General features: G+C 32.9%; 2 pseudogenes; both read left to right on the top strand.

Annotated features, from left to right (window-relative positions):
- The first annotated feature begins 14025 nt into the window (after positions 1–14025).
- On the top strand, positions 14026–16188 carry LOC148272251 (phenoloxidase 2 pseudogene; annotated as a pseudogene).
- Positions 16189–19396: 3208 nt separating this feature from the next.
- Positions 19397–21508, top strand: LOC148272250 (phenoloxidase 2 pseudogene; annotated as a pseudogene).
- The last annotated feature ends 5020 nt before the right edge of the window (positions 21509–26528 follow it).

Genomic DNA, 26528 nt, shown 5'->3' with positions numbered 1-26528 from the left:
AGGTCAATGTAACAGAGTGGATTGCTGCAGAGGACCACGAAAAGGTTTATGATTGACTCCAGGTTACGCAGTGAATCAATCTTGATGCTTCGTATGATATTTCTTGTATACCTATATTATGTTCCATTAATTTTGTAACCAGCAAATCCACACTTTGTTAGCCTTAGAATAGGCTCTTGTCCGGTTGGGCGGCAAAAAATCAATATAGAGCGTGGCCGGAAAAGTGACATCCAAAGGTAAAATATAGGTGCCTCATATTGAGGGGTATCCTAATCACCCCTATGTATGTTCCGCGATTTTACGTAGTTTTCGAGTTGTGATTTTTTTAAATGGGTTTTTGAAAATTTTCGACCTGATCGGTTTTTATTTATTTGTGAAAGGTTTTTTCGGGATTTTTTTGTAACTCATTCTTTGTAAATTGTACTTTCACGCGTAAAGCAATCAGCTTTGTAACATTAATGAAAGCTACAAAAGTATTTACCTAAAATGCAGAATTTAAGTTCGATCGAGTCAGACTTGAACTTTCAACTTAAAATTAAAAATCTGAAATGGTAATTCCTTCGTTTCTAAGTAACTTTAAAAACTGCATTACACTCTAAGCTTTTGTACTCGTAATAATACAAAAAAGTAGAACAAAAGTAACCTCTTAAGAGGCTACTATTCGCTAAAATCAACCTTCAAAGATACTGACGTGGAAGATTCCTAATGATAATTATGATATAAAAAGTGCAAACTAACAAAAAATAACTGTAGCAGTAAACACAAGGTGAGAATGACTGAGGAATTTTCAGTATCTTTGAAGGCTGATTTCAGCAAACAATAGCCTATTAAGTAATACTTTTTTTGTATTATTACGAACGCTTAGAGTCTAGTGCAGTTTTTAAAGTTACTCAGGAACCAAGGAATCGCCTGTTTAGATTTTAAATTTTAAGTTAAAAGTTCAAGTCTGACTCACTCGAACTTTAATTCTGCATTTTAGGTCACATCTTTTGTAGCTTCCATTTATGTTACGAAGTTGATTATTTGATGCGTGAAAGTACAATAAAAAAAAATAAGTTACAAAAAAAAATCTGAATGTACTTTCGAAACGGTCGAAAATTTTCAAAAACCCACTTAAAAAATCATAACTCTAAAACTACGCAAAACCGCGAAACCATGATGGGGGTGATTCAGATACCCTTCAATATGAGGCACCTACATTTTACTTTTGGACGTCACGTCTCCGGCCTTATCTAGTGTCCATGCGGCTTCACTGTGGAATCATCTCCCACCCACCATCAAAGATGTTACTACATTATCTCTGTTGAAATCACGTCTGAAAAAACATTTCCTTTCTCTTCCTTAATCTCTCCTCCTTTCCTCTTTCCTCTTTTTTCCATTGAGTAATAGTTTTGATTTAAGGTAATTTATAAACAAATACGTTTATTTCTATTTTTATATATCCTAAGCTTTTTAATCTTTATTTTCCATTAAATATGTTATGTAACTTGAATTATAAAAATAAAACTAATTTTATTGGTTGGAATAAATTGCAATTTGGCAATAAGCCCGCCAATGTACAAATAAAATTATGTACAAAAAGTAAAATAAAAAAAATATACATATATGTAAATGTTTTTTTTCTTCTTTTCTTTGTTTCTATTGAAGATGTAAATAAATAAATCCTATGCACACTTATCTTTTGGATGGTGTCCAATTTAAACTTGTAAATCATCAAAAAGATTTCGGCATAATAATACCAATGGATTTAAAATGGGAAGCTCACATCATGTCTATCGTCAAGAAAGGCAAGTCGGCCGTTAATTCGATTAAGAAGGCGTTCCAAAATATTACTCCAGGGATATAAAAAAAAATAAAAGGGACCTATGTGAAAGTGCCTACTTCACTAAAGACGTCAAGCTACTGGAGAAATCCTGAGACATGGTACGAAAATATCAAAATTACTCGCGAGGATGCTGCCACGGCGGATTAGAAGCACTCGCACTGATATATATATTTTTTCATTTATTTATTTTTGAAACCATCAGTCATAGCTATACACAATACATAAAGAATAACAACAAATAATAAGACCAATTATGGGTTTCATATAGGAACAAAAATATAAAAAAACAAAACGTACAGTTCGCTAGGGATAGAAGGAAGTAAGATGGGAAAAATAGGGAAGGAAGAGAAGAAGAAGAAATAGTAGGTAAATATCAAACAATGAAAAAAAAAAAAGCATATAAATATACACATACAACATATATACATATACATACACACACACACACTTCCATTTATATATCGTGGGTATACTGGCAAAAAACGTTAACTCGAAAATATGCGGATTTTACTTAATGATGCAGTTTTGTAAAATTTTTAACGCCCGACAATCTGGCAAAATACACTAAGTCATATATCTGTAGTTTTAAAAATAAATTTAAGGTTAAGTCGTATACCTACTGGTATTTTATTCAAGCTAAAAGCTTAAAATAACTAAATATTTACTTAATATAAAATCGAGAAACGGGAAAATTAAAAACATGTTCATAAATGAGCACTTAACATCTCACAATATTTAAACAAGATGTAAAAGAGTAAAATTGGAACAAAATTTAAATGCTTGATTTCTCAAAACACGGATATGAGAGTTAAAGCTTTTTGCCAGTATACTGAGTATACCCACAATATATATGCTTTTATATATACATATACATATATATACACACATGAACATGCATATATATAAATACACATACATACACACATGAACATGCATATATATACACATGCATTAGAGTGGGCCGATGATGTATGAGGTTTTTTATTTTTTTAGACATCAAAGTGAAAGGGGTCTAAAAAGTTGCATTTTAAATCACATTGAACGTAAAAATTATTTAAAAAAATATTCCACACTACTTTTGGCCCTCAACCGAGGTTTGAAGTTTATCACTGTCTGAACATTTTGTTAATTATCTATATTGATAAAATTATTTTTTGTCAGTAAATAAATAACTTAATTACATTACAAATTCAAACACGCTTTAAAACTACCGAAATGCAAAAAGTTTACACTCCGCGAAACTGATTCCGTCGAGCGCCTGACTAATATTGACGAAAACAATGGCCCATTAAAACAATGCTACCCATTTATTACGAAACAAAGTGCAACTCACGCCCTAAGATGCTTATTTAATAAGATTTAATGCACTGTATAAAATTTCATTGGACTGATTTACTTACTCAAATTCGAAATGACAGCCGGCTTAGAGCAAAAAATCGACTTTTTCGAAAACTTAAAGCTCTGGTTGAGGGCCAAAAGTAGTATCAAATATTTTTTGCATTCTGAGTAATCCAAAAGGCATCTTTTTAGACCCCTTTCATTTCTAAATTCGGAAAAAAAATATATTGGCCCACCCTAACATACATACACACATGAACATACACGCATACACTAATGCACACACATACGCGTACATATTTATAATTAATAATAAAATAATAAAAACTTATAAGTAAAACAATAAAAAAAATAGTCCATAAAAATTTTGCTCTTGTGACGTCTCTATCGCAATTTTGATATATTTTTGAAAACAGAATTTTCTTTCGTTGAAAAGATCTATCGCGCTAAACATTTCATTGTATGACGAGCATACTCGATAAATGTATTTATTTTTACCCAGATTCAATTGTTCAAGAGATGTTGGAAAAAGATGATTGAGTCTGCTATTAAACCTTTATTGGCAGGCTTAGTATTGGAAAACTAAATTGGAAAAATGGCAGAAGAGAGGGAATTTGATAGAAACTTGCAAGATACTAAATTATTAATAATAAACTGCCCCCTGCACGAGACGTATCAATTGAATCCCAATACAAATTTACGGGGTCATAGCTGGAAGCTCTATCGTCCCCAATTCCACCTGAATTTCGAGAAAAACTGACTTTCCTTTCCTTGAGATAATTTTTCAATCCCAAAAATGTTTGCGCAAAAACTGCTTAGAAATATTACGTGAAAATTTTGTATACATTTTTTGTGCATTTATTTTGTGATGATGATGAAATAGAAATACGTTTGTTTTTTCATCATCATTCCCTTCCTGCACCTAATGGTGCATAGGACACTGCATCGGTCCACCAATCGTAGTGTAACCTATTGTTGAAGGTATCTTGATTATTTTTGTTACGTAGAGGTAAAATGATCAGTCTTTCGCTTCGGGCGCTAGTCCAGGGACTATGAAATAAACTAGAGTTAAAACACATTGTATATTTTGTTATTAAAAAAAACAAGTATGCATCTTTTGCAACAAAGGAAATAAAATTGTGAGAAGGGAACATGGAAGTCTAGGGATTTACAAGGCTTATGACCTGTCATTGGCTGGTTTCTGGCGTTGCTTAGTAGGTGAAAAACTTTGCCAGATGAATCTCATCGCTTCAATAAAAGTTTCAGCTCTTTCAGTTCGCAAAAGTCAACAGATGGAAGAAAATATAAAGAAAGGCAGAACGGTGAATGTTACGCAGTATGTAAAGTGGGCATTTAAACTAGTCAATGACAGGTTTTAAGCTCCGGAAATGCCTTGACTTTTATTTTTTCTTCTTACAAATGTTTTTCCTTTCTGTTGCAATTTTTTTTTTTTTTTTTTAATTTTTAAATTTATATTTTTTGTTTTTTACAATGAACATAATAATAAAACAGGGTATTAAAAAAATAAAGCATAATTACATATCAATGAAATACATATTAATAGAAAAATAGTAAACGAAAAATCCCACAAAGGCATGGCCTGTTCGTGATCTTGATTTTCCCTAGGGATTGAAATCTAGGCTTATCTACAAACATTTGGACATACTCAAAACATCGTGGATTAAACATATATAAAAATTAAAAATTAGATGCTTTCCCTAGTTTGTAGTACGAGTATTAGAATCCTTTTTTATGGTTAGAATTCGATGTTTCTTTTAATATTGTTGAGAGCCCTGTTTGAGATACAGACCTGCGACAAAGGAAGGCGCAAAAGTGGTCCTTTGGGGCCCTTCAAGAAAAGTAACTCCGTGAAGTTGAGTTGGAGATTTCTTCAGAAACGCACCTGGAATATTACACCTGTATTTTGTGGTTTGCCAATCGGGGAGAACCGAAGAAAACCGAAATAGTTTCCTATTCTGTGTGCCTATATTTCCGGACGACTTTGTCTAACGACGTGTTATGATTCCAGAAAAAGGGAAATCGGAGAATATTTTGATTAAATTACGGAGAAATGTAGTCAATGTTAAAAATCTCATGTCTACAAAAACGCAGAAATACCATTAAATCCATAGTTGGCTGGGGGGGGGGTTGTGCGGCATAATTTCACAGAAATTATTATTGAGAATAATATTCGGGTGCTTTCCAACAAAACTGCGTGATTGTTTGTTTGTATTTATTGATTGTGTTTCGTATTTGCACCACAAAAGGCCCAATTATCACATTTATAAAGATTTAGGATCTTTATACGCACAACAATCAACGTTTAGAAGAAATGCTCATATTTAAATACAGGCTAAATGGTGAATGTACACCAGCTAATGATAGTGTGGTGCCTCAGAAGTAGGTACCGCCAACCGCCAACCGCCAACCGCCAACCGCCAACCGCCAACCGCCAACCGCCAACCGTCGAGCGTAGACAACAAACACGACAGGAGATCAGAGACGTAAGTAAGCATATAAAAGCACCGACGCACTGATCGCTCTTCTTTCTCTACCTCTGCAGCCATCCAAGATCTACGTCTTCCGAAATTAGTCATTGTCAACCGCGTAGTAGAAATATTTATATAATCTTAACTTCGGTGTTCAATTTTATTAGTAAAATATTCAATAACATATCTCGTTCATTTTATTGAATTTTTATTTTTGCTTTTATTAATAGTTTTCAAAACTCATGTAAGTACCGACTTTCTTTTATTTTTGAAGTTTGAAGCAACCTTTTGAAGAGCAAAGTGAGGCTCACGCGTGAGATGTTGGATGTAGGACTGCAGACGACTTCCTACATCACACTTTAGCTTGCAGTGCAGGAATAAAAACATCTCCGCGTAGCTTATACACGCTGGTCAACCTGCTTCCGCAGACAATAGTAGAATCGACGATTGGTGATCAACACAACTGGTGACCCCGACAATAGGCCCCTCCCCAATAGCTTCGAGTCGATAATTTCTGCTCCGTGTTTCAGGCGGATTTCTTCGCGTTTAGAGAAGCCCTGATCTACGTTTTGGAGAAACCACCGAATAGGTGGAAACAATCAACAATCTTGACAGACTACAAATCTGGCGTTCATGCAATGGACGGACCGAAATTCGGCTAACCCACTGTAATGGGCATGAAGGCAGATATCCAAAAGCTACGATGCAGACATCAGAACGTGTACATCGGCTGGATAAGGGACACTGCGGAATCCTTGGCAACGAAAAGGCGGACAAAAAGGCTCGGGAGGCTACTCTCAAGAAGACGTCCCCCGATTTTGCCAATTTCCCGTTCAGCTTTGCCAAAAAAGAAAATGAGAAGTGGGACTCTTTAACTCTGTTTTCCCTACCATTTACCATGTCTTTGATTTCAGGAGAATACAGAAAGCTGGTTTTGAGCTAACACAAATCCTCACGGGTCACGGTGGGTTCATGATCTACCTGCATCGCTTCGAGATCTCCGAGATCGATAGCTGCCCATGTGATGATGAAACACCTCAAGATGTTCCTCGCTATTTGATGCATTGCCTCTTTTTCAGCTTTCAGAGACAACAGCCGGAGGCGCAATGCAGACTTCTGGGCGAAGACCTATGCGACATCGGATCGGTGATACTTCATAAAGAACTCACACGAGAGGTAGTATCCTAACATGGTCAATATAGTTCAGGCAATTGGTAAGATAAACCAAAGTAGGGAACAAAATGCCGAACGCTCTTCAAGTGGAAAGGAAGGCCTTTCGATGACTGCCAACAAGCCGACTTCTTCCTAAGAGTTTAAGGTGGTTTCCTATATGAATATTCCCCTCATCCCAAAACTGAAAAAGAAAATAGAAGCTTCTTAAAAGCAGAAAAATTCCTTAATTCTTAAAGAAATATAAACCTTGTACTTGGTACCACAATAAGAAAGGTAAATAATAAATGCAATTCCCATAAAAAAAAAAATTGAAATTGTAGGTTTAGTATTTTTAATTGAATCGGCATTCACTTCGTAACACTTCATTATAAATTATTATGAAAATAAAACTTTGTTATCAGTGTTACACAATTTTATTCTTTTACAAGAACACAACTATAGTTTCGGGAGAGCACTCCTCCCATCGACGGGTGATATAAAACTAATATAATAAACACAGAATATTGTTCACAATGTCATCGAATCTAAACAAAAAATAAACAGAGTAATCAGTGAAACTTAGAGCAGGGGGTTTTTTTCTTATCTAAGGTGTTGGCATATGAATGGATGGTTATCTTAAGTACTGATATGAGAACATGGACAAAACATTAAGTCGAATTTATTTCTTAAAATTTAGCACATAAGTGGAAGTTGCAATAAGTAAGTCTAAGATTTAATGTGTGGGAAGACATCGCTCGGCTAAGAGAGTGTTAACAGACGCGGGTCTAAGAGGGTGAGTGCGGTGAGGGTGGTCGCAAAGGGAACATAGTCAATAAAGGCGAGGGGTGGTTGAATGTGTGATTATTAATTAGATTGTTTTCAGAATTTAAATTTTTGTGAATTTCTATAATTTCTAAATTATTCATATTACTGCCTTTGTTATTTACTTGGTGCAGGAGTTTTAAGGTGTGATTATGAAATGAGTGGTTACTGTCTATTATATGATTCGCGAATTCCGAGAAATTATTATTGGTCAGGCAACGGCGGTGTTCGTTTAGCCTAGTTTTAAGATTTCGCGCTGTTTGTCCAATATAGACTTTTTTGCATTCGCATGATATCTGGTAAATGCCACTCTTGTTTAGCAGCTCTGTTTTTGACTTAGAATTAAATAGTGATTTGGCAATATTATTATTAGTGTAAAAAGCGGGTTTTATAGCTGTGGGAAAGTGATTACTTATTTTTCTAGACAGAGGTCCAATGTATATGATTCTACGCCAGGTTTGTGGGTTGTTGGATATATCACCACCGCTAGAATATAAAAACGTTTGACTCAATTTGTTATTTTGTTTGCGTTTTAACATTTTATCAATTATATTGGGGTCATACTGATTGTTATGGGCAATAAGTTTAATAATGTTTAGTTCAGTTTGGAAGTTGGAGGGACTCAGTGGGATATTGATCAATCGGTTAAGCATTGAGTGGAAACTGGCCAATTTATGTTGCATAGGGTGTGAAGATGAAGCCGGAATGACCGAGTCTGTGTGAGTAGGTTTTCTGTAAATATTAAATGCAATTTTATTGTTCCAAAATTGTTCCAAAAAAAGAAAACTGTTGACAAAAAACTGCAAAATCTTCAATCAAAACAAAATATTAATAAACCAATTGTGCATCAAAATATTTCAACATATAAATTCAGTGACCGCGTTGTCAATCTAACCGAACATGTTTTTAAAAAGGACGAAATGGATCTCTTAAACAAAGGGGCCAAGTACAACATTAAGCGCAGATATAATAATAATAATTTAATGTACCTTGCTGCGGATGTTGAAAGCGCTCTTACAAAACAAGATCCAGCGTTAAAACATACATGTGCCGGTATAATTAAAAATGAGATCCAACATATTAAACACCATACAACGTACGATGAAACCTCAACATTAAAGAACATAAAAGCCGACCTTAGAACCAATCAGCTCGTTATGACGCGGGCTGATAAAGGAAATACAATAGTCATATTAAAATCTACGGACTACCACGAAAAAATGACAACGTTTTTAAACGACCCTAATTTTAATGTGCTACGTTCCGATCCCACTATCAAATACCAAGATGCAGTGAAACAAGTGATCAAACATTCGGAAATTATATGCGGCAAATTTCCATATAATACATACTTACAGCAGATGAACCCCCAAGCCCCGAAGTTATATGGATCCCCGAAATTACATAAAGCCAATATCCCTATCCGTCCAGTAGTATCATATTTCAGTGCACCCAGTTACAAATTATGCAAAAGACTCAATGATGTAATAATAGCGTATAGACTTTTTAAACCATCGTATACCATAAAAAACAGTGTTGAACTGACGGAGAGACTAAGCAATATAATCCTACCTAACAACGTGAAACTCGTGTCTTTCGATGTCGTGAATTTATTTACTAATGTCCCTACTAAAGACTGTAAGAATATTTTTAAGAATTTAATCGACAAAACAGAAATCAGTGAGAATGTGAAAAAAGAAATGACCGCAATTCTTAACACATGCCTTCAGCAAAATTACTTTCAATATAATAACTCGTCCTACGAAAGTAAGGATGGTCTTCCGATGGGATCTCCACTCTCCCCTATTTTAGCTGATATCTTTTTAGATAAATTAGAAACCGATTTACTTTCATCCAAACACCCACTAGTCAATAATGTACTCCATTGGTTCCGTTTTGTGGACGACATCTGCTGTTTTTATCAAGGGTCATCCCGACAACTAGATTCCTTCCTTAACCACATTAACCTCCTACATCACAATATAAAATTCACCCTGGAATCCAATGATGATAATTCCCTAAACTTCCTAGACTTAACCTTAAAAATCGAGAACAATAAAATTGCATTTAATATTTACAGAAAACCTACTCACACAGACTCGGTCATTCCGGCTTCATCTTCACACCCTATGCAACATAAATTGGCCAGTTTCCACTCAATGCTTAACCGATTGATCAATATCCCACTGAGTCCCTCCAACTTCCAAACTGAACTAAACATTATTAAACTTATTGCCCATAACAATCAGTATGACCCCAATATAATTGATAAAATGTTAAAACGCAAACAAAATAACAAATTGAGTCAAACGTTTTTATATTCTAGCGGTGGTGATATATCCAACAACCCACAAACCTGGCGTAGAATCATATACATTGGACCTCTGTCTAGAAAAATAAGTAATCACTTTCCCACAGCTATAAAACCCGCTTTTTACACTAATAATAATATTGCCAAATCACTATTTAATTCTAAGTCAAAAACAGAGCTGCTAAACAAGAGTGGCATTTACCAGATATCATGCGAATGCAAAAAAGTCTATATTGGACAAACAGCGCGAAATCTTAAAACTAGGCTAAACGAACACCGCCGTTGCCTGACCAATAATAATTTCTCGGAATTCGCGAATCATATAATAGACAGTAACCACTCATTTCATAATCACACCTTAAAACTCCTGCACCAAGTAAATAACAAAGGCAGTAATATGAATAATTTAGAAATTATAGAAATTCACAAAAATTTAAATTCTGAAAACAATCTAATTAATAATCACACATTCAACCACCCCTCGCCTTTATTGACTATGTTCCCTTTGCGACCACCCTCACCGCACTCACCCTCTTAGACCCGCGTCTGTTAACACTCTCTTAGCCGAGCGATGTCTTCCCACACATTAAATCTTAGACTTGCTTATTGCAACTTCCACTTATGTGCTAAATTTTAAGAAATAAATTCGACTTAATGTTTTGTCCATGTTTTCATATCTGTACTTAAGATAACCATCCATTCATATGCCAACACCTTAGATAAGAATAAAAACCCCCTGCTCTAAGTTTCACTGATTAATCTGTTTATTTTTTGTTTAGATTCGATGACATTGTGAACAATATTCTGTGTTTATTATATTAGTTTTATATCACCCGTCGATGGGAGGAGTGATCTCCCGAAACTATAGTTGTGTTCTTGTAAAAGAATAAAATTGTGTAACACTGATAACAAAGTTTTATTTTCATAATAATTTATAATTTTAAGTCGAGATTTATTCATATCATATAATGATGATTTGAATCCATGGCTTTTCTGTTTGTAACATCGTCCATTTAAAGAATTTATATTGTTTTAATATTACTATAAAAGAAGAGTTTAAAATATTTAAAGAAAAAAAAAGCATTGACAAACATAAGGGACATCAAGATAAGATCTGGACTTTATATTTAGTGCTCGTTTAAATCGCTGTAAACTTTAACCAAAAAACTCCAGATCTTGTGTTAAGTTTTTAAAAAAAATAAATATGTTTGCTGTTTACATTTTTTTGTTTTTTTTTACAATTTACATAAAAGTTAAAACGGAGTTTTAAAAATATTAAAGATAATTACAAAATAAAATACATATTACCAGTAAAAATAGTAAACAAAAAATCCCACAAAGACATGGCCTGTTCGTGGGTATACAAAAAATGTTTATGAATGTTTAAATAGGCAGTTATAATATTTTTGTGTTACATAAGAAAGAGAAAAGAAAATATTATGTAAAAGATTGTAAGGTATTTTTTGTTTTAGTAATGAAAATTAAAAAAGGAAATGAATAATATTTTTAAAAAACATATTTTTTTTCCTATTCTTAAGGGGCAACAAATTATATCATAGAAAAAAATAGTTATTTCATTTAGTTTGAATCCAGGATAGTGCGTGTTTTTTTTAAAAGAAGGAAAATTTTGAATGTTTGGGATCAATGAAATATAATCAGTAAAAAAGGAAATACAGTTTTTTGGGCCTATAAAATATGCATGTCTCTGTGCTAGCCTCGTTTTACAATGTGGTATTTCTAACACACGATTCCTTCTTTGACTTGATCTATTTGAATTACTTGTAAATAAATTTTGGTTATAAAATTTAAACATTAAAAACAATATATTTGTCGTTTACCTAAAAGTTTAGCCTCTTGGAACAATTGGAAAGAGGGAAAAGTGCGTTAAAAGTTATTATGTTACCCCGCTTTATTATGAAACATAATGAAAAATGGAAAATTGGCATTCTGTTACAGATAAACGAGTGATAATGAATAATTTAGAAATAAAAAATATACAAATTCAGACAAAATTAAAATTCATATTTTTTCTTATTTATTATTATTATAAAATCAACAGTTCTACATACATATTTTTAGTAAACAAACAGATATAGTGTATAAACTCAGAACTAATAACAGATTTCCACATAGTATACAAAGTTAGTAAAGAAAATATTTTACATATCAAATAAATACATTTATAAAAAATATTTTTATTTGATCTTAAAATAGTTAAAAAATTAAAGTATATGAATGTCTTAATATTAACTTGTATCTAATAATCATTAACCTGTCTATTAATTACCAAAATGTGCAAACTATATATTAGGGCGGATCGATTTTGTATGGATAAATAAAACTGAATTTATCAAAATGGCCATATGCGGAAAATATGTTCCATAGTATGGAGAATAAGGAAATAATTAAATTAAATAAAAAAATATGAGTAAGGTTTGCCGCGAGGGAGTTGAACTTTTTTGAAAAAGACATGTTTTGGTGAGATGTATTTAGATGCCAAATGACTGTTTTTCTTCAATTTAAATATGTACCTTCTAATCTTTTGCAGATTATTTTCTTTTCTCTTTTTTATATTACACAAAAATGTTATACCTGTCAATTTATTGTAGGAGCAAAAAATTCATAATTATTTCTTGTATACCCAGGAACAGGCCATGTCTTTGTGGGATTTTTTCGTTTACTATTTTCACCATTAATATATATTTAATTGCTTTTTAATTATTATTTATTTTTGAATACTTTGTTTTACCTCTTATATATATTTAAAAAAAATATAGCAATAAAAAAATGTATAAAAAAAGGGTTGGCAAAACTGCTCCAAACTAAGAATATATTGATCAGCTTTACTTGATCGACCACACTAACACTGTTCCGTGTTATTATCTACTATCGTAATTGGGCTTTTTTCCTGTAGTGGTGAAAATGATTAAATGAATATAATTTTTGCCGATTTTTTTTGTTAAGTTTTTTTGTAACGTAATGTTTTCCGCCTCGTGATTGAAACATAGTTGTGGTCAGCACGTTTGTCTACAATGCAAGAGGTCTCGAGTTCGATTAAAGTCATAGTTTATATGAAATATTGATTAAAAAGGTGTTCTTACACTAAAATCTTTCATAGTATCTGGGCTTGTATCTGAAGCAGTAGAATGATCATGACCTTCATGTTATAAAAAATATCAGAATACACTCCGTTTTGTGTACCAATGATAGTGATGATGATTTTTCATTTATTTTGATAAATTGTAATTTAATCAAACACATTCTGATTTGACATTTGTAAAGTCGGCACTCTGAATCAGACATTTATTTCCAGCTATCGCTCATTAGATTTATTTATTGCTTAGTTTTTATTTTAAATAGCTTAAAAATGAATAAAAGCATTAAAGAAAGGGAATTAAAAAAAACGAAACACTTACAAGATAAAAATATGTTGCAATCAGTGAAACTTGTATACAAAAACACTAGTTTCAAGTTTTTAATACAGAAATTTCATAAATTTTCAAGTAATTTTAATTGTGAATTGGACAAATGAATATTTTCCAAATTATACTACATAAATAAGGGAATTAATCGTTGCTTGATGTGCATTTAAATGCATGTGCGTATTCGAAACTTTCCTTTTTTATTTATTCATGCAAATACGTATATATTACAAAAAAATAATAATAACGTATCCCAAACTCCATGAGACCAAGAGCCCTGTGTTGAGTTGGGATACGACAAAACTAAACATGCAATAAGTTTCTGATCATCTATAGCCTAAATATCAACTATTGCGGTTTTCAAATAAGGCCACAATTCCTTTATTTTTTGGTGAATTGTAGTTGAAATTAAGCAAATTTACAAAAAAATACTTCGTGTCTATAACCACAAAATGATAGATAATAGATCCGAGTGAATTTGCACAAAGCACGACAACTATTATCACTAGCGAAATAAGTATAAAAGTCAAATATTTTTTCTGAATAAGTAGTATCAAATCGGTGTTCTTGTATCATTTTTAATAATTAATTACTAATCTAAAAGAAATGGATTCCGATACGGAATGCTCTTACTCTAACAAAGGGATATTACAACTAATGTTTGAACGGCCGACAGAGCCAATGATCACACCGAGAGGTGATGATGCAAGGGCGATATTCGACGTTCCTGATTTGTACTTGGAGGATCGGATCCGAGGGATTCGCGAAGACATTGCGAAGAGATTCGACAATAAAAACAGAGAAAAAATTCCGATTAAGAACATCAGTCTTCCTGATATTTCTATTCCCCAAAAGTTGGGTTTGAAGGCTCCATTCAGTTTGTTTAATGCTAAGCATATTGAAATGGCCGAGAAACTAATCAAAATATTTATGGACCAAAAAGATGTTTCTGATTTGATATGTGTGGCAGCCTACTGTCACGACAGAGTCAATCCTTACTTGTTCAACTATGCGCTATCTGTTGCCATTCTCCATAGAAAGGATACCCGAGATGTGACAATTCCTAATTTTCTTCAAGTCTTCCCTGGAAAATTTGTTGATTAATTCAATATTTGGTGCTGCGCGTGCGGAGGCAGCAGTTATTCCTGTTCCTGTTCGTGAACCGATTGTTCTTCCCAGAGAATATACTGCTAATTCCAAAGAACCTGAACAGAAAGTCGCTTACTTCCGAGAAGACATTGGTATAAATCTTCATCATTGGCATTGGCATTTGGTGTATCCGGGAGGTGCGGAAAATCGTACCCTTGTTGCCAAAGATAGACGAGGAGAACTGTTCTATTACATGCACCAACAAATAATCGCAAGATACAATGCCGAACGTTTTGCTAACGATCTTCCCCGTGTCGTCAGTTTTGATAACTTGAGAGTGGCTATTAAGGAAGGATACTTTCCTAAATTGAATGTTTTGGTATCTAGTCAGAATTGGCCGGGTAGACAAATGAATACAGCTCCGAGTGATGTTAACCGTGAACTTGTTGTTACAATTTCAAGCCTAGAGACGTGGGCAAAGAATATAAAAGATGCTATTGTAAAGGGCTCTGTTGTAAATGCAGCTGGAACTGCAATACCGTTGATCGAAACAACTGGTATTGATATTCTCGGTGATATAGTGGAGGCGTCAATGTTATCACCGAACCAAACTCTTTATGGAACTCTTCACAATTTGGGACACATGGTGATTGCAAGTTGCCATGATCCTGATGGTAGATACTTAGAACCATTTGGAGTGATGTCGGATACATCAACCGCTATGAGAGATCCAATTTTCTATCGTTGGCATAATTACATCAATGATATATTTGTGTCTCACAAAGACAAACAGCCAAAATATACTGTGCCGCAATTGGAGTTTACTAATGTCAGTGTAACAAGTGTACAAGTCACAATACCTAACAAGGCTGCTAATACTCTTATTACTCACTTGCAACAAAGTGACGTTGATCTTTCTCGTGGGTTGGACTTTACTCCTCGCAGTGCTGTGTTAGTTCGATTTACTCACCTGCAACACGAGGCATTTAATATTGTTGCCGTGGTTAGAAATGCTTCGACAACCCAATTGGTTGGATACGCGAGAGTTTTTATCGCTCCTAAATTTAAGGAGGGTGGAGTAACTATGCCTTTTAACGAACAAAGAAAATTCATGATCGAAATCGACAAGTTTAGAGTGACACTTGTACCAGGAAACAATACCATTAGGAAAAGCTCAAATGATTCTTCTGTAACAATTCCATTCGAGAGGACTTTCCGCAGTGTAGATGCAAACCGTCCAGCCGACGACGACCCGGCAGTTTACGGATTTAACTTCTGCGGCTGCGGTTGGCCCCAACACATGTTGATACCTAAGGGAACCGCTGCTGGGATGAAGTTCGACCTGTTCTTTATGGTTTCGAACTACGAAAATGACAAAATTGTGCAGGACGTTACTGGAATATGTAATGACGCTGACAGTTACTGCGGTATTCAGGATAAGAAGTATCCCGATAAAAAGTCTATGGGCTATCCATTCGACCGCGTTGGAAGAGATGGAGTTGATACTCTCGCAAAGTTCCTTACTCCGAACATGAAGACCCAAGAGATCACCATCAAGTTCGAGGATCGCGTGGTTATTAGGGCTGCTGATCCTGTTCCAACTGTTGTTCCCGCTGCACCTTCTACAACTGCTCCCTAATTCTGGATAATATGAATATTGATTTTTGCCTCGTTTTATATACATGATTGGATTTGAATAATGTACTAATTATAATTCTTAATAAATAACTTCTGCTTTATAATAATTATGTTCGTTTAAATTTTTATTTTCATTTTGATGGATTGCAAAAATAGTAAAACTTCTAAAAAATGAAATCAAAAAGAGACAGCCCGTCTCGTTATATTGTAGTTGAATTATATGTCTATCAAAATTTAAGTTGCGGGTTCGATTCCTGGCAGGGTCAATCTAAAATATTCGTTTTATATACTGTTTAAGACTACAATACTTCACAGTCCCTGGACTGGCCTAAGATCGGGCATCTCAGTTTCAGTGCTGCAGCGCAGCGTTTATTTAATAATTTAAAATACATATAACTATCTGTTACCTTCTTAATCTAAAGAATTTTCGGTGGAACACATTTTTTTATGACAGGTTTGTTTTACTTTTATTGTATTTATATTATACACATTTATTCTTTAACTGGCACTATAAAGTATCCAGAAAAAATCCCTTCCGAAAGAAAATAGGGCTTGTCTGAAGGTTAGTCTAAAAGTCAATAAGATATTGTTTTTAATTGAATATTACAACCAGAATTATCTCCTTTTTTCAAAAAAAGAGAATACAATCCTATGAAAAAATGTTTCAACTATAGTATTTCAATTTTTTTTTTGAAAGTTTTACCGAAGGCAAAATTTTAAGTAGAAATAAAGGAAAATGTCACAAAAATGTATGTAATTTAAAATGCTTGTATTGTTTTTCAGAAACAAAAAAATTAAAATTTGGTCGTAGCCACTTTTATGTCAAATGTATTATCTTCAAACTATTACGACAAATTTTTGTTCAATCCTTAGTCTTTATTGAAATCCCAAATACGAGTATCTAAGTTGAGTCTAAATTTAAAATGGCGTAATCTGCCGGTCTAAAAATAATTATATTTTAGTTAAATAAAACTTTATAGTATATTTTTTAACAGAAACACCTTTGAAAAATATTGTTTTTATCTGATTTTTGTTTTTTTATTTGTTTATTATTGCGCGATTAAAAAAAAACATTCGTTTTAAAATGGCAAAATCATATGATTTCCTAATTTTGCGTTCGTTTTACCCGACTACAGTCTTAGAGAACAACCTTGGAATATCACAATATATATGACACATTTGGAATATCCTAAATAAAAGCAAATAAAAATACAAAAAATAAAAAAATAAAATAATAATAATGTTCGCTCTCCGAAGTAATTTGTTATTCGGGGAACAATCAGGGAGCCCTTAGTTTTTAATCTTGTGTTGTGAGTGTGGAAACTCTTTTTTTATTTTCCGGATCAACAAAGTGATCTATAGTCAATTTGCAGTCACAAAGTTGTTTTACCGGCAGGACATTCATATTACACGCGATCGAGATGCGCTGCATTTGGTGTTTTAATTCGCATTAATTACATCCCTAGTTTAAGCCGCCCTTTAAATATTTTTTAATATATTATTTTTGCACCACAACACGCTAGAACACCTTGGCTTAAGAAAAAACACACGATTTTTTTGTGTTCTCACCGGGAATCGAATCCGGAACCTTCCGTGCGTGAGTCAAGCGTCTTGACCGGAGGCCACCTTATTATCGTTGGGTAGATGGCGTCTCTTTCTTGTGTTAAATGACACGTATACATAATAACTTTGATAAATTAGTGATAATCAACTTATTAGAAACAAACCCATGATGCTGATATAAGTCCTAGAGGTTTGAAACGGTTAAAAATTCATTTGTATATCGGGGATTCAAATATTTTTCCAAAATAAGAGATTTTACTTATTAGTCGATAGTTTTTACTTACGATTAGTCACCTGATATAATAGAAACTTCCCAATAGCTCAATTGTCCCCAATATGAACTACTTTCTAAAGAAAAATGAAATTTTTAATTAAAATAGTTACATATTTCGAAATGTACAGATAGGAAAACTATTACAATAATTTTGCACACTCTTGTAAATCAATAATGAAACCGTTTTTAAAAAAATTTATGCAAATATTTTTTTATACTAGTGCGTTGGTTTTTTCATCATCATCATCATTCCCTTTTCGCACTTCATGGTGCATAGGGCACTGCATTGGTACACCAATCGCAGCGTATACTGATCATTCTTGTCAAATGAATGTAAGATGGCCAGTCTTACGTTTCAGGAACCAGTCCAGGGACTTCGAAAAATTCCAGTGTGAAAAAAACTTACCCACCACATACCGCACATCGCATCTAAGGACATAAGTCTCCTTGGCGATGTCCACATACGCGAAAAAGTTGCTCGTTGCCGAACGAGAAAAGCTTCCCAAAGGAGTTCTCTGTAATCTGGTAGCCTTAGAGTCTTTGTGCTGAAAGAAAGTAATCCAGAAGTACATAATATGCACTTCATTGGATTGAAAAAAGAGGAAAGTAAACTTTTCGCTGACTAGGATTAAATTGATTGAACATGATTAATTCGACGAAATGATTTTAAATCTTTTTGAAAGCCTTGAAATTCTTTTTGGAAGCTACCAGATCTGTATATTTGACAGTATCTATAATAACAAGGCCACGGATAGTAGCGAGAATCTCCATTTGGTAATTATAGAGAGAAGGAAAGAGACAAAACTACATGATGTGTTTAGAAGACTGATTAGGATATCCGTGGCAGCACGGAGGAGAATAAAAAATATAGAAAAAATATCATTTGTCATTAAATTTACCATGACCTCATAAAAACAGCAAAGTCGTGATCGGGGATAATTCAAGAAGAATTTAAGCACTGACGAATTGGAGAAAAACATGAAAGGTAACCCTCACTGAAGGGGAAGATTCCCACCGCGATTGCCAAGCATCAGAATGAGCATTCAAATTTGTTTTTTTTATTCGATTTAATTATATCGAGTGTTAAAACACTATTTTAATAAATATTTCATATCAACCATGTCAGGAATCGAATCCGAGACCTCTGCATGGTATGCAAATGCGCTGAGCATCACACCACGAGGCCGGCCGTTGGTTTTTTTAGGTTATAACTATCTAAAACAAGTACTATTCTGAAACTGGCGCAACTTAAGAAGTACTAGCTCCAAAAAGTGTTACAATTTTCTTGTGGTTGCCTATTTTTAACCGCAAAATAGATGATTACTATTAATGTTGTTTTAAATATAAAAATAGACAATTTTGCACGAAGCACTACATGTCTATTTTGGAGTATAAATTAATGGTTCATTAGAAAAATCAAACATACGTCTCTCAGTTGAGTTTTTTTACATCCAACACAAGCGCAAAGTTAAGATGTCTTATTCAACAAAGGCGATTTTGCAGCTTTTGTTCGAGCGGCCAACAGAGCCGATCATTACGCCGAGAGGCAATGATGCGAAGGCTATATTCGAGGTTCCTGACTCATACTTGCAAGATCGGATCCGAATGATCCGCGACGACATTAAGAAAAGATTCGACAATTCAACTAGAAAACCTATTCCGATTAAAAACATCAGTCTTCCTGACATTTCTATTCCACTAAAGTTGGGTTTAAAATCTGCATTCAGTCTCTTCCGCAAAGATCATATTAAGTTTGCTGAAAAGCTTATTGAAATATTTATGGAACCAAAAAATGTTTCAGATTTAATATCTGTTGCAGCCTACTGTCATGACCGGATCAACCCTTACCTGTTTAACTATGCACTGTCTGTTGCTTTACTGCACAGAACAGACACACGTGACGTATTGATTCCTAACTTTCTTCAGTGTTTCCCGGGGAAATTTGTTGAAAATACTACGTTTACTGCCGCACGCCAAGAAGTATCGGTTATCCCCATTGCAGTCCGAGAACCGATCATTCTTGATAAGGAATTTTCTGCCAGTTCCAAGGAACCTGAACAGAAGATAGCGTATTTTCGTGAAGATATTGGTATCAACCTTCACCATTGGCATTGGCATTTGGTTTATCCCGCAGGAGCTAACAATCGTAGTCTCGTTGCCAAGGATAGACGAGGAGAACTATTTTATTACATGCATCAACAAATAGTTACGCGATATAATGTTGAACGTTTTGCAAATGATTTACCCCGCGTAGTAAGTTTTAGCAATTTGCGAGTGGCTATGAAGGAAGGATATTTTCCTAAATTAAGTGTTTTAATTTCAAGTCAGTCATGGCCTGGCAGACAAGCCAACACTCTGCCTAGCAATGTTAACCGTGGCTCTGATCTCGTCGCTAAAATTGACGATCTCGAATTATGGGCAAAGAATATCAAAGAAGCTATTGCAAAAGGAGTTATCGTTAATTCTTCTGGAACCGAGATTCCTTTATCAGAAACTACTGGTATTGATATTCTCGGTGATATAATAGAAGCGTCAATGCTAACACCAAACTCCACTCTTTATGGAGATCTGCATAACCTAGGGCATGTTGTGATTTCTAGTTGTCATGATCCTGATGGTAGGTTTTTGGAACCTTTATCAGTGATGGGAGATACTGCAACTGCTATGCGAGATCCGATATTTTATCGCTGGCACAATTATATTAATGAAATATTTGTGTCTCACAAAAACAAACAACCGAAATATTCCGTTCCCCAATTGGAGTTCACAAATGTTAGTGTGACAAGTGTACAAGTAACAATACCTAACAGGCCCGCTAATACTCTTGTTACTCACTGGCAACAAAGTGATGTAGATCTGTCACGTGGACTAGATTTCTCTCCTCGAAGTGCAGTATTGGTACGATTTACTCATTTGCAACAAGAGGCGTTTAACATAATTGCCGTTGTCAAAAACGCTTCAAAGGCACAATTGGTCGGTTACGCCCGTGTGTTTATAGCTCCTAAGTTTAAAGAGGGAGGAGTAGCGATGAATTTCAATGAACAAAGATTATTCATGATTGAAATTGATAAATTCAGGATAACTCTCAAACCAGGAGATAATAATATAAGACGAAACTGCAATGATTCTTCGGTAACAATTCCATTCGAGAGGACTTTCCGCAGTGTAGATGCAAACCGTCCAGCTGACACTGATCCGGCAATTTACGGATTTAACTTCTGCGGTTGCGGTTGGCCTCAACACATGTTGATACCAAGAGGAACTACTGCTGGGATGAAGTTCGACCTGTTTCTTATGGTTTCAAACTACGAAAATGACAAAATTGTGCAGGACATTTCTGGAATATGTAACGACGCTGATAGTTACTGCGGCATTCAGGATAAGAAGTACCCCGATAAGAAATCTATGGGCTATCCATTCGACCGCGTGGGAAGGGATGGAGTTGATACTCTCGCGAACTTCCTTACTCCGAACATGAAGACCCAAGAGATCATCATCAAGCACGAGGATCGCGTAGTTATCAGAAAGGCCGAGCCTGCTGTTTCGGTTGTTCCTGTTGTAAAACCTACTACATCAACTCCTTAATGACTCATTATGAAACGTGAATACTCTACGGTATAGAATTTAGATTGGATTTCAGAGCGAATCAAACGTTATTTTGTGAACGACGTGCAACGTTAGAGATGAATTAACTGTTTTTTTCCACATATATTCATGGAAAAATGTTTTTTTTGTTATAGTAATAAAATAGTCATTTTTTTTTAATTTCAAGGATTTCTTTTATTTCTTAAGACCAATTAGAAAAGTTTCAATTCCTTGTACCACGAGTTTCGAGACTCTGTAATTCTCCATATTGGTAAAAAAATATCTCTTGTTTCGTATGTATGACATTGTTAGTTAAATTTGATAAAATTTATATTTTATTTACCCCCTTTATTCATTTTTAAAAAAAAATTGCCCCATTACATTTTATTTGCTACTTTACTATGATAAGGCCATATATTTGCAGTATTTCTTCATTAGAATGTATATATTTTTTTAGTAAAATTCACATCACCTTATTTTAAAGAATTTGTAAGTTTTTTATTATTACATAAAAATATTATAGAAGAACAGTCATTTACATGTGGATTTATGGTTGTTTAATAGAAAAGAACATTAATTTTTATAAACATAATAATTCTTAATCTTCCCTTAATTTTGAATTTTTTTTTTACTGATTATATTTCATAGATCCGAAGCATTCAAAATTTGCCTTCTTTTAAAAAACAACACTATCCTGGATTCAAACCAAAGATATGAACGTTAAATGTTTTTTTATATTTTTTATTTCCTTTTTTAATTACTATAAAATAAAAAAGTATCTTTCGATCTTTCACAGAATATTTTCTTTTCTCTTTCTTATATAACACAAAAATATTACACTCGTCTATTTAATATAGGACCAAAAATTCATAATCTTTTTTGTATAGGTACCCACGAACCGGCCATGCCTTTGTGGGATTTTCTTGTTTACTATTTTTACTATCAATCACTGGCGGCTCCTGACCGAAAACATTGGCAGTGCATTTTTTTACATGTTGTCAACTTGTATATTATTAATCTCAATAATATTATAATAATATGATAGGTCTAACGTGATAAACGAGCAGTAGTATGACAGCCCGCGCATCGGAACTAGAAACGCTAAATGCGCCCAACATAATACGCACGTTATAGTTAACTAAATTTGTACTAATACCATGTCATTACGCATGTTCAAAGTGACATTTCAAACGAACTTCAAATCTGCGCATGCGTCGGCAATGCCCGGAATATGTATATTATCTTCTCTCTCTAACGCACAATTCATCGGTATGAAGCATTGTCTGTCTCGCTCGAATGACGATTTTAGGAGATATAATATAGTTCTTTCAAATTCAGAGTAAAAACAAAATATGCACTGGGACGATTGCGCATGCGTAGACAAAATGAAAAAATCGTCCGCTAGAGTCGATTTCGCTAGATCTTTTGGCGCTAGTATTGAATATTATGGTGTTTACGTGTATAATATTGCAACGAATCCCTGTTTCTTTCTACCTACTTATAACATATTTTTACTTTCAACAAAAAAACTAATTTATTTACACAAATTTTTACTTGGAAGTGCACTGCACTTATGCACATACTAAGAAACCGCCTCTGCATCAATATGTATTTCATTCGTAATTATTTCATTGAAATGTTATTATCCTTTGTTTTTTGAATACTTTGTTTGACTTTTTATGTTTATTTATATTGTTATATTATATTTGTTTATTTAATTTAATAAATAAATAAAATAAAATATTTTAAAATTTATTTTTATCTATGTACAAATGTAAACTTCGTGAAACTTTTTAACTGAATTTATAGCCAGATAATCAATATAAATATTGTATTCTTGAGCTTATGTTTTTCTTCCAATATTCATGAATTTAATTTTAATTTATTCACTTCTTCTTAATTATAATTTAAATGTGAAAAAGAGGATTATCTGCTAAAAGCTGAATTCTGCAATGTTTTAGAGATGTCATTTATCTACAAATGATAAACAATATAGATCCCAGCACTGAGCCTTGGGGTACTCCTAAATTATGTTCTATTGGATCCGAAATAATATTACTAACTCGTTATTTGAAATATGTTATTTAAGTAGCTTTTAAACCAAAGTAACGAATTTCATCTTATTCCAGTGAATTAAAATTTATCTAATATTCTTGTTCCATCGAAATGATTTTTTCATTGTCTAAAATGTTTTTTTAAAATCTAAAAAATCCACAAAAAAAATATTCATTTTTGTCATTTTTTTATTTCCAGTCATCTATTACGGTATTAAGAGCTGTTTCACATGAATTATCGTTTTTGAATCCAGATTGTTCTTCTATAATTATTTTAATTTTGTCAAGACATACAACAAGTTTATTGTTTGTAATAAATCTCACTAGTTGTTGATATTTTGGACTCGTTTTGAGAGGTTAGAATTCTTTTCCTTTTTTATTATTCCTGATTTTTGGTATTTAACAATTTTGGTTAATAATAAACTATTAATAATAACTAATTATAACTATTGTGGCTTTCTATAACCGCGGAACTCTTCTGTTTTTAAAGATTGATTATTTGCACTAAGTATTTACCAAACCTGGCATAGCATCTTTTAGTATTTTAATGGTAATTCCATTAAAGCTGAGTTTCGATTGTATATTTTTAAGAAAAACTTTAAGATTATTATTAGTATTTTTTTTCAGTAAAAATTCTTTATTGTTTTCTCTGGTATGTGTCATTTCTTCATTTATTTTCTCTATACTGTTGTAAGTTTCGTTAATAGTCGACACAAAATATTCATTAAAGGAGTTGGCTTGAGTAGAACTTATGTTGGTTCCCGGAAATTGTAAGCGTCGTTTATACTCGTATTTAAAGGTTATTTTTTATCATTGTTTTAAGTGTCTTCCACATTCTTGTTGGATTTCACCTTTCTTCTTATATTTTGTGAAGAAAATATTGTCTTTTTGTATGTTTAAGTTTTGCTGAATATTTTCTTCTCATAATTTAAAATTGTTACAACTTTTCCTTATAATTTTGAAACATTGCAAAGTGTATCTTTTTTAACAATGTTTGAGTATGTCCAAATGCTTGCAGACTGGCTGGATTTTCTCCCTAGGGAGTTGTTCATATTAAAATTTATTTCAGCAGAGAGGGAAAACGTTTTTGGGAAGGGAATATGGAAGTCTTGGCATTATAAGCCCTGTGAATGTCTAGACTTCCATATTCCCTTCTCAAAAACGTTTTCCCTCTCTGTTGAAATAAATTTTAACATGTATCTTTTTTGTTTCGCAGGTCTCTTACTTCTCTGGAATACCATTTTTTTTTATTTAAAAAAGTTACACATTTATCTGAAATTGTTTTATTAATGGCATTTCTAGTTTCAAAAAAAATCTTTTCTCTTCGTATTGTTAATTGTTAATTGCATTATTTGTTCAAATTGTTTTGTTTAAAGATATTGTATAAATTATTAGCTATCGCATTATTCCATCTTTCTTATTGTTCTTTTTGTTTTTCTGTTTTTTTCTTCTCGATTGTGGTAGTACCGTGTGGTAGTACCTTATGTGTGTCTAATAATTTTACACCCAATTCATAATCATTTGATATAACCAAGTCGATTAGAGTACTTGTCGTTTTTGTTATTCTCGTCCCTTCTTTGAAAAGTTGCGTCATCTCATTTAAATGTATAATATTCACTTTTTTTTTTAATTACAATATTTCAATATATTTTTTTATTATTTGTTTATTTTTCCATACATATATTATTTAGATAGAAATATAACAACAAAAATACACTTTAAACAAACAAATCTTAAAATAAGCCATAACATAAATTGGAAAAAAATGCCTACAAAAAATTCAGCGTCTAAGCGTGGGCCAATCCTTTTTTAATAATTAAAAAGTTTATATTATATAAATACGGTATGATATGAAAACGAAAAGAAAAGAAAAATAAAAGAAAATTAACATATGCTGAATTTACGAAAACATGATTTTTATGCAGTATGCATTTATTCTTAATTTTAATTCTTTTTTTTAAAGAATGTGCTTGTCTGTTCCTTCCGTGCTTATCCAAGACCTCAAACCTACTTAAACTGTACTTGTTATTTAATGTTTTGTAGTTCCTCAGTTAGAAGATTAAAAGATTTTTGACCAACATGTGAGGAGCGTGCCTCTATGCGAACTTAGTTCTGCATCCTGGAACTGACAGTAAACTATCGGATCTATTACTAATACGATTTAAATTATTACTAAACAATTCCATATTTAAGTAAACATATTTCAGGCAGTGAAATAAATTTGATGTTCTAAAACTAAGGAGTCCACTCTCATCGTATAATTTATTACTTGGAAATTGTCTATGTTTTTTGTAAATTAAATTAATTATATTTTTCTGTGCAATTTCTATTGAACGACTATGCGCGTCTAAGACTCCTCCCTACCCTATTTTACCATATGTTATTGATGATTGAATTAAAGCGTAATATGCATTTTTTTTTATTTGGTTAAAATATTTTTCAGTCTTTGGAATACATAAGATAAATATCTGAGTTTATCTGTTAGTTTAGCTATATGTTTTTTCCTATTTTTACCTATAATCTATGTATTTACCCAAATATTTATAGCTTATAATATCAATTAATCGTTTTTTGATGTTGTGTTGCAACATTTTCCAAAATATTTAATAAATTTACTCCGTCTAGCATTTGGAGAGCGATAAAGAATAGTGTATATTGCTAAAAAACATTTTTATTTTAATGGACAGTATCCATACACTTATTTGCGAGGTATCTTTAGTAGATGTATATTTTTAAAAATATTATTTTGATCAACATGATGACTCCTAATGTGTGCTTTTTGAATTGCAACGAACTGTAGTGTCTCCAATTTAATTTTCTTCTCAATCTTCAATGTCTTTAGTGGCACGTATTTGGCTAAGAATTACTAGACTAGCTTTTTGTGCTTTGAACATTAAGGTATAAAATGTCTTCTTTTCCTTGTTTACTTATAAACAAATATTTTTTCTGTTTTCTATTTATAATTT

Source organism: Micrasema longulum, unplaced genomic scaffold (assembly GCF_059751315.1).
Source record: "Micrasema longulum isolate JH-2025_06_02 unplaced genomic scaffold, ASM5975131v1 h1tg002418l, whole genome shotgun sequence".
Taxonomy (NCBI): Eukaryota; Metazoa; Arthropoda; class Insecta; order Trichoptera; family Brachycentridae; genus Micrasema; species Micrasema longulum.
This window is presented reverse-complemented; position numbering and strand designations above follow the sequence as displayed.